Here is a 10,588-nt window from a genome sequence, read left to right on the forward strand (position 1 = left end):
CCCCCCCCCCCCCCCACCCCTACCCCCAAGACACACTATAGAAAGCGTCTGATTTTATAAAATTATTATTATCTGTTGGTTTATATTTTATTTGTTGAGTTAGCTGTTCAATTTAGTTTAAGCTGCACTAAATAATATCTTCATTTTTGCAAATATAAATAAATACTATGTGTGCTGTGAAAGTCATCACTTATTGTGAGCTACAGTTCCTCTCCCTGTTTTTCAGTTCATTTTGCGGCCGGCAGCTTTAATGTTCTGGTTAAGGTTAAGGTTGCTAACCCCCCCCCCCCCCCCCCCAAAAAAAACATTCTTAGAAACAATACTGGAGACTTGACCATAGTGTCCGCATTGATATGGCGCTGATTATATCCCAACTATGCAGTCATGTGTGATGTATTGTTATATTTATGTAATCATATTGTTGGAGGTTTTGTCATTTATTAAAGCTTCAATTGTTCTTTCTGTTCTAGAGGATTGCCGGTGTTACCCTTTTTATTACAGCCGCCGTTTCCAGAGGTAAACAGAAGAGGCCATCCAGGAGTTGGTGCCTTAAATATTAGCGTTGTTATAAATAATTTATTTATAACAAATATGTATTACATACGCTTGGATTTTCTTTATGTTTGGACTACAAATGTAACTGGAGATGCTGTATTTTGGTTTTAGCTTCATGTCCTTAAATTTGTTAACTTTATTCTCTTTTGACCAATAAATTAATGTTTTCTAAACTCTGCAAACTGTTTTTAATCTCAAATATAATTTTAGTCATGAATAAACAGGGAAATGAATAGTCAGTAGCTACAGACCTCTGCACATGGATCCCCTAAAGGTCGATAAAAGATTTGTTAGTTTATTCAGTCATTAAGCTTTTTATCCCTCAAATTCATTGCCCCTCACAGAAAAACATTACATTTCCCTCTGTGGAAAAGAACCTTCATTCTATTATCTTCCCAGGGATTTATTTTGCGTGTCAGTGTTACTGCAGGAAGACTCATCTGAAACCATGTTTAAGACTAAATTAGTTATCAGCAGTGACAGGAGAAGTTTCTCTTCCCTGCCAGGTTTTCTACAGAGCATTGACATTTGAGTGAAAGACCATTAGAACCACTGTAGTCAGGCAAATCCTTGATAAATTTGTATGTCGCAGCATTGGGAGTTTCACATTTTCTCAGAGACACATTTGAACATCAACCCACCACAATGTGATGTTTATAAATGGATGCATAGTGGCAGTAGTTTGATGTCTGTTTCATAATTTATATAGGCTGTCCCAGGCTGTACATGTAATAGATGTTACATCTGACAGAGCTATTTATAGACAACCGTATATTCTTTTTGCTGCCATGCATCTTTAGAAAACATCACTGACGTACCTTTATAGAGCTTTACGTATTTGAGGTAACAGCTTGCAGATGGTATATGGCCACAGAGAGGAAGCCTTTAGTCCAGTGATTCCTCTTACATCTGAAAAGCAGGATGGAAAAGATATGAATCAGATGGATGAGCGAGGGCTTAGCCTGACAGTTATTGATCCCTTTGCTCCAGGAATGATAAAGAACTAATTTGGAGACTCCCTCTTTTGTTCAATACATCCTTAGAGGTTTTCAAAAGACTCTGGCACACAGTTTGGCATCACTTGGGGTGGAGTTAATGGGAGGAAATGCTATCAGTTTGCATGAATCTATTTCAATTCGCCACATGTTTCTTCTCATCAGGCCCCCACTGACTTGATTTGTGTGTGAGGAGAAAAGCTGCATCACTGCAGAAATGAGATAATATGTTTGTCTAAATAAAGTACATGTGGATCTTTCATTTAATATTCAGTCATAAGAGCTGAAAAGGTGCAGTGTGAACATGTACTTACAGACGTGACAATATGCAGACGTGCAATCTCTTCGCAAAACATAAAATAGGTTATTTACTACTTTAATGGTTCTCAGTAAGTAGTAACTTAGTTTTGTCTTTGTGTCCTTTAAAAATGCATTTGTCAATTATTTAATAAACGTATTAACAGGAATTGAAACTGCTAAGAAACAAAAAACTGAACTATCTATTAATTTTCTATTTTTAGGAGTTTAGTAACGCACTCAAAAACCTTATTACAAATCTTAAAAATTGATCTATAATTATGAATGCTCATGATTAAGGCAACAAACTATCAAAAGCTATAGTTATAATCCGTAGGTAAGGTAGCTAAGTGGAGCTTTACACTTTACATAACTGGTTGTCATGTAGACATTTATAAAATATTTACACCCAGTATTAGTCAGTTGTAATGGTTGGGTAGCTAACTGACAAAGGGGCTAATTTAGGCTATTATCTGTTAGAGTCAGACCTGACACTTAATTGAATAGCAGTGTAATACTAATTATACTGAAAAGATTTTGAATTACATTTCACAATAACAACAACGCCTCAAATTACAAAAGGTTACACCAATAATGTTAGACTAACTGATTACATAGTGCCGGTTGGGTTAGCATAATTAGATAACTCATGCTTTTATATAAACTCTGACACACCTATTTCTCCAAGTATGCATATATAAATTAAACAAAGTACCCGGTTCTCTCAGTTCTCTCAGGGTGTGGTTTGACCAAAGTAGATTGACAGCACAACACACATGTCATAAATGTTGCTAAATCATGATTAGTGTATAGACGTATATGGCATCACCTTTTTCCAACAGAGCTACGGCCACTTGTTGTGAAAAGAACACAAAACAGTAAAAAACTTTAACAATAGATTACATAAACTGTTCCAAATGTGGAAGAATTTTGTGTTTTTGCAGTTTCCCATTGCTCGCAGTAAGATGCTGGTTGAGAAAACATGTTTTCATGGCCTTTGTCACCATGAGCTATGACAAATAGCTCATGGTGACAAACACAGCTTCTACATGTTTTGCATACAGCTAACTGTTGGATTGCTCATTATTAATTTAGGACAAGCATATTGCAAGGGATTATGCTTGCATGGACAGCGAAGGGTTTTCTATCATTGAAATCCAGAAAGGGATGTGTTTCTTTTTAGAACAAGCAGTGGCCTCGCAGTATCTTCATTAGTGATTGATGGATCACCGAGTGCTAAGTTAACGCACACCTAGCAGCAAATTCTCTCCATAAAATCAGATGAGTTTCTCCTCTCGCCGCGGCTCCAATACCTCTCTGGCATTTCCTGGAGCACGGAGAGTCTGGCTGAGAAGAATAGATGGTGTGCATTATAATGAATATGGGCTGACACCACCTCATCCATCATTCACACCCAGGAAAATTATAGCAGTGCCAGCGAGAGAGAGAGAGATAGAGAGAGAGAGAGAGAGAGAGAGAGAGAAGGAGGGAGAGACTTTAAATCACAGGACATCTGTAGTTCTCTTCTTAGACTGTCATATGCTTATTGTTGTGGTTTTCTAACTGTCCAGTCCACTTCTGATTTTGCTCTCCTAAGGAGATGACTGTCAGTTTACTTTACATCTACTGTAAATCTCCAAATGTATGTCAGCTAGAATGTGCTTCGGTGTTTTTGCCTTATTTGTTTGTTTTGTCAATCTAATTTATTCTCCTGTTACTGGGTCAGCAGCAGCTACCGATTATTTTCATCATCAAATAATTATTATCATTATTACTTTCTTGATTAATATGCTAAATGTAATGTTAGGCGATTAGTTTTTTTAAACCTGGCTTTCACACGCTCCATGAGCCCAATGTGAAATCTTGCTTTATCTGATCAACAGCCCAAAGATGTTCAATTTACAACAATATAAACGGAACAATGCAATGATGGTCTGTTGCTCCACCACTTTGGTTGAGACTGAAATATCTATATCTATATCTATGTATCCATATCTATAATGGATTGCTATGAAATTTTGTACAGATATTCATTGTCCCCAGAGGATGAATCATACAGACATTGAGGATCTCCTGACGTTTCCTTTAGCATCAACTGCGGGTTGATGATTTGTTTTTATTTTTATTGAAACATCTCAACACTTACTTGTTGGATTGGCTCACAATCATGGCCCCCAGAGGATAAACGGTCCTAACTTTGGTGACCACCCACCAGTATTGGCGATTCAAGAACCCTTTAAAGCCCCCCTAAATTTCATCTCAGACCCCTCCAAAAAAGAAGAAAAAAAAACACTTTTCAGAGTTTACGAACTTTTCAGATAGTGACAGAGGAAAAACAATTACAGGTTCAAAGAGCTTGAAACAGGTTTGGGTCTGTCACTGATACCCTGCACCTGTAACCCGGCCAAGGAAAGGGTTAACAGAATCATAGTTTTGACATATTGGAGGTGGTTATGCCAGACTCTCGCCTTTGGCTAAGTCTCTATCTGATCTATCAGAGGGAGAGCAAGAAAGCGGTGGTGAAGTTTAACGTTGGTAGTCCCCAGAGAAGAAGTTAGTCATTTCATGGCGCAGATTAGAACTCAAATTGAAACGTGAGCAACGTGATGATTTATGTTCTCTCCCTCTGTACTTTGCCGCTAATGACTGTAGTGTACTGTCTGTCTGTTGGCAAAGGACTCCACTGACCATGATCCTCTGCCCCCTGTGAACCCACTACACCCAGTACTGTATAACTCATCCTGATACTGGTTCTACTCTTGTGTGATTTTATGCACATTTCTTAACGTGTCAAAGATTTGTCTCTAGGCAAGACGCAATTAAATTACACTGACCACTTGTGCTTTCCGGGCTTTTTAATTAAGCTGGTCATATCAAAGGACACACTTGAGGTGACAGTGTGTATGTGTACATGGGTGTGTCTCTGCGTCCGCTAGTGTGTACATGTTCATCTGTGATCTCGAATGATTCACTCAAGCACTGTGAAGACTGTTGTAATGGTGTTTCCGCAGCATATTGATTTCACCATGAGCAGACGTTGTCTTTGTAAGATTACTCGAGAGAAGGGAAATTAGATGTTATCTCATGACAACACAGATGAGGAATCATATGGTTCATTATCTGATTTTGAAACGATGTCAAGCTGTCCAACTCACTGATACACAGATGATGTGTGTGCTGCAAGCCCCCTTTTACGTTAAACAACAAGGGGGATTACAATAGGAATGCTGTAACTAGTAAATCAAGTGCAAAATGGGAAACACAATATAGATTTTAATTTAAATTGCAAATTGCAGCTTCAAGTTATGCAGGGTATGAGGTAGCCCGAAGGTTAGAGCAAGGCCTGTTATCCCCTGTTGCCCCAGTAAACCTCCTCTGTGGCCACTATAGAAACCTGGTTGTATTGCACATTTCAACCTGCAAGTAGAAGAATGTAGTCTAAGCCGCATGCTGTGCTTTCATGTAGAAATATTACCACAGATAGTGTGCTTTAAGTGACCAGCCAGCATTTCCACTTGGCTGCACCCTCTGATGCCACCTGAACAGAATTCAGTAGGAGCCTTCAAGCTCCTCATACATAATGTATTGGTGAAGGTCTGCTCAGTTTTCATGTTCTCCTAATTCATTTCACAAAGAGAGAGGAGAGGAGAGAGAGCGCTCTGCCAGCATATGGAGCATGTAGCCAGTATCATGCAGTACACTGTCAAATCAGGAATCAACACGGACACCTTCTTTGTTGAATCAAACACTGTCATGTTGTTCTTTTATTGGCTCTAATCTGTATTGAGACAATCTTTATTGATCCAGTTAAATTAGAATTATTCCTTGTGTCATTCTTTCAACATAAAGGTCCTGATTTCCAGATGTATGCTGTATTTTAAGGTTGCCAAAATGATATTAAAGACCACTGGTTGTTTTTCATAATACCAGGTATGTCCAGTAGTTATTTCTGTCTTTAGTGCCAATTATTATGCAGTTTGAACTGCATTATTAGCTTAAATATTGTAATTATTGTCTTTTGACATGTTTTCGTTGATTGAATGATGCTTGCCTTTATTTTCTAAAGATACTATTTCAAAATAAATCACTAACTACAACACCAGTAGTGTGCTTTTTTTTACCTCCCTCCAGGGTTACGAACTTGATCCAATTAGCATAACAACATAATCCAGAAGAATTCTCCATGCTCTTTGTATTCACGTTTCAGAGACAGAAACTGATATTTATTAGTTTAATGCTCAGTGACACAGCACTGGCCTTGCCTTTCATTTTTTATGTGGCCTTGCCTCATTTCTTTTGTGGCGTGATTTGATGTGCTGTGATTGTCTTTTGTTTCTCTTTTGCTCACAGCATAAAACCATTTATGAAAATCAATCCAAACATACCCCGCTCTTCTGTTTCTCAAAACGTAGCCTTCTGCTGACCTCAATAAATCGACCAGTGAGCGTCAAACATTTCAGTTAGTGCCCTTAAAGTGGCCTTACCACAAACCTAGTCCTCCACTAAAGGGGGGCACTGAGAGCTGTGTGTGTGTGTGTGTGTGTGTGTGTGTGTGTGTGTGTGTGTGTGTGTGTGTGTGTGTGTGTGTGTGTGTGTGTGTGTGTGTGTGTGTGTGTGTGTGTGTGTGTGTGTGTTTGAGAGAGAGAGAGGGAGAGGGAGAGGAGCATTATGGTAACCACCTCTGTAGCTAATAAAATTATGGCGTATTGCCTATTGCTAATGATTGTGTCTGATGATTTATTTTATGTTAATATAAGTGGAGGAATCCTGTTCAGTCTGACCTTTTATCTGAGTGTCAAATGAAAAAGGAGAAATTAAAGCAACGATGTTTAGTAATGTTAGCAGCATGTTTCTAGGGATGTAAGTGTTGCCCTGTCGGTCAGTCCACCACCACTGAAATATTTTGTGAAATATCTCAACATCCATAGGATAAATTGGGTTGGCACCAACTTTTGTACAGACTTCCCAGTGGATAAATCCTACAAACTTTGGTGATCCATTCACGTTTTTTCCAGCAACCCCATGTGGTTTTGAGTGAGATATCTCTACAATTATTGGATGGATTGTCATTCAATTTGGTAAACATTCTATGGCCATCTTAGGAGATGGCCCACACTCTTTGAATAAGGAATTCATTCCTTCTATACGGAGGCTAAAAGTCCCTGGTTGTAGAAGTACAAGATTCAAAACAGTTTTGTCTTACTTGCACAAAACGCACAAGCACCTTGGTCATGTACTGTTTTTTATTCCTTTTTATCCATGTTTTATTGTCTGTTTTTTATCTTTTAATGTTTGGTGTAGTGCATGTTATGTGGTGGCTTACAATGTTTTAAGGATGCCCTGCCTCTTAGACTGTAAACCTAGTTTACCTACAGGTACCAATAAAGAAACCTGAACCTGTGCTGGTCTTATAGGGAGGTGTGTTCAGGTGAATTCTTGGTGTGTTACTATCTTAAGGCAGTTGGAAATGATCGTGTTATTTACCACAAAAAACTTGATCTAAAGTCAATAACGCAGCATTTCATTGTTGTTTTAACAGCGCATTAGTAAAATGCGCCTAGGCTCATGCAGAGCGCATGCACACTGTGCTTGTTACATACACACCTGGCATGCGAACATGCAAAAGATTACATATAAAAATATGCTGGTACAAATCCACCATCATAATAGCATAACAATAGTATGTATATATATATACAGTATATATATATAATAGCAATGTGCTAAGGTGCGAACATGCACTTAGGTCGTTAAAAGAGGGCCCATAGTCTGCTTTCCAACCAAGTATGTTTTTTTTTATTTATCCTATCCGGTTCAGGTTTGGTTCAGTTCATCCCACTGCAACCATGACCAGATATTTCCTAAGGGCTGAAACCAATCCCAGCATGCACCAGGCAAGAGGCCCCCGGATTCCATTGAAATTTATTCATGTCCTTGCCAGCTTTTCTCTTGGTCATGGACCTCTTCACCCAGTGCCCTTTTGGTCTAAAGTAGGGGTAGGAACCTGCATGGGTGCCACTAGTGGTCGCTCAATCAATGGCACACTAGCAATAAGGGTGCAAGAGTTTTTTTTGTGGAAATGTTCCAATCTGCATGTCAAACGACCTCCTCACAGCCATTGGCAGGAGTACAGCCTGTTATTTACAGTAGTTTGACTTTTTCCCCATCCTCATTCCCCAAAGACCCGCCCTACTCCTTCTCTGATTGGCTTGTACTTGTTGGGTTCTTGACAAAATGCGACGCAACCGAAAAGATAATGGGCTTGGTAGGGATGGCAGGCCTAATACTGACATGGTACACATGTACAACATTTAAAAATGGTACTTTCTATTAAAAAAGGTTGCCGACCTCTGGTCTAAAGGCACTGCCTAGAAGTATTCATTTACAACAGATACTGTATTACCTTCTCTTCAAACCTCTCCAGTATTCTCCGCTCTCAGTCGGCAGATATTATCTTATCTCAACTTGTAATCTCACATAGCACAAAAGCAGTCAAAAAAACCGAGCTCTGTTGTCTCTATTGAATCCCCTTTTAGCACCTGTTCCTTTAGACGGGCAACTGCCTTTGAAGGAGCAGGTGCTTGAGAGAAACAATGGAGTCTAAAGACTCAGAGCCAAGTACGTTAAATTGAGGCATCATATGACTTTCTCTGTGTCCAACACATATTTAATGAAAAAGAAAAATGCATAAGCTCAGACAACCAAGTACAATCATTTCAACATAATCTTGTAAAAAACCAATATGCATATAGACATCAAAAGAAGTACTTTTTTCAGCAGCTTATCTTGACATAATGTACTAGGCAGACTTTTTTCCTTTTTATTGGACTCATGTTCAGTTTATTTTCAACTACAGGCAAGATCCAGTTTTGAATTACCGTATGGAAATAAAATGTGAATACATTGTATTCTATTGTGGCAAATATATAACTACGTTTTAATTTTTCTCAAATGACATTATGCTTCATAATGTAATTGCTCACCTTTTGCAAAGTATGACCTGGTCCTAACTACAATGTAAAACAAACTAACTGTAAAATAAAGCAAGAGTGACAGATATTTACGTTTGCTTGTCCTGAGAGAAGGCTTGTTTTTCTGCATCTGGCTGTTTGGATATCAGTGTGGGGGTGGAGGCAAAGGCCAGGAATTCCTGAAAAAAAAGCAGTAAAACAAGTGAGAAGGAGAGAGGGAGGTCTTTTAGCCACTTGTGGCCTTCACAACCAAGGCACAAATCATAGAGGGACATGGCAATCTGAGTGACAGATGAACAATGCTCCCATTTTCCAGCCCCCTGCGAACAGGCCCATCCATCACAAGAGGGGAGATTAATTCAATTCATCAGCTTTTTGTCTCCTTTGGCCTCCTAATGCTACCTGATATTGCTCAAGGGGGGCTTATAAAGGTTTGGGGATTTGATCTGAGCCCGCTTGCCTGACACTGAATTAAAACATTCTTCACTGTGTACTCACAATACACTGGTTTTGCCAACAGCTTGCCAATCCTGCCATAATTCTGATGAAGATGAATTCTTCTGAAGAGGAAAATGTTTGCCAAAGGCAGTTAACAATAACATCAATACGAGTCTGCAAAGCGAGAAGCACTTTGGCTGGTGGTTACAGAACAAAATACAAGGTCCTGTAAATGTTTCCTAAAAACAATAATGAAAAAAGATGACTCATCACTGTGACGATTCAGCTTTAATTTAAATATTATCCAGGCACAGAAGAGCACATTTAGGCCCATTAACATAACACTGTAAAAAGCCTATTCAAACAATGAGCAATCTAATTTATATGACTATTCCCTCTCTACGCTGCTTGCCAACATAAGAATATGTTGTTTCTATAAATCTACACAAACATAATATACATTAATTAAGTACTGATTGGACAAACATCCAATGATTATTATCAATTACATTTGTTTTTTCTAAGTTATTCTTAGATTAGACAAATATGCATATCCATAGAGGAGCTAAAGCCTGATTAACGTTGGATTCATGAAATGTATTCAGGTAATCCCAGATCAATATGCTAACATAAGGACCCAAAGTTAAGAGATCAATGCGCTAGGGTCCCATTAAATATGAAAATGATATACATAATTTAATTTTAATTGTTCAATAGTTATACAAACAACCAAGGCACAACGTGTTTGTCTATTTGTCAATAAAAGGGTTGACAGCTTTGAGGTAAAGACAATATATACAACCAACCATAAAGAAAAGTGAAGATCTTTCTAGTCAAGTATGGAATATTATCTTGGCGTTTTCCTTAGTCATGCATTGAAGAGATGTAGCAAACAACTAAAGCTCATTTTTCCAGCCGTTGGTGTGGGGTTTGACCTTTAAATACTTACACCTATGAATAAAATGTTTACAATGTTCAATAGAGTTATTTATCAAAAACTATTTTTTTCCTTTAAAAATCTTCCTGCTTTGACATTTCATTCAATGGATGTAGCAGTCTACCTCTAAACACTGAAAAGACAATAATCATTAATGGGGTCACACTGAAAGAAAACTTGTTTAACCGTCTTAATATTGTCCTCCCAGAAAACACAAAAGTTATTTTCCCCCAATTAAATTTCACATGTTGGAAGTGATTCAATTGATACACACAACATTTGAAATGTAATTTCTTTGGCTTTTGGTGGGAGAGAATGAGACAAGTATCATTTCCTAATTTTTCGTGCCTCTTCGTCACAATAAAGTTAGAATATATTCTCTTCTGGGGGGGGGG

Source organism: Etheostoma cragini, chromosome 16, assembly GCF_013103735.1.
Source record: "Etheostoma cragini isolate CJK2018 chromosome 16, CSU_Ecrag_1.0, whole genome shotgun sequence".
Lineage (NCBI taxonomy): Eukaryota > Metazoa > Chordata > Actinopteri > Perciformes > Percidae > Etheostoma > Etheostoma cragini.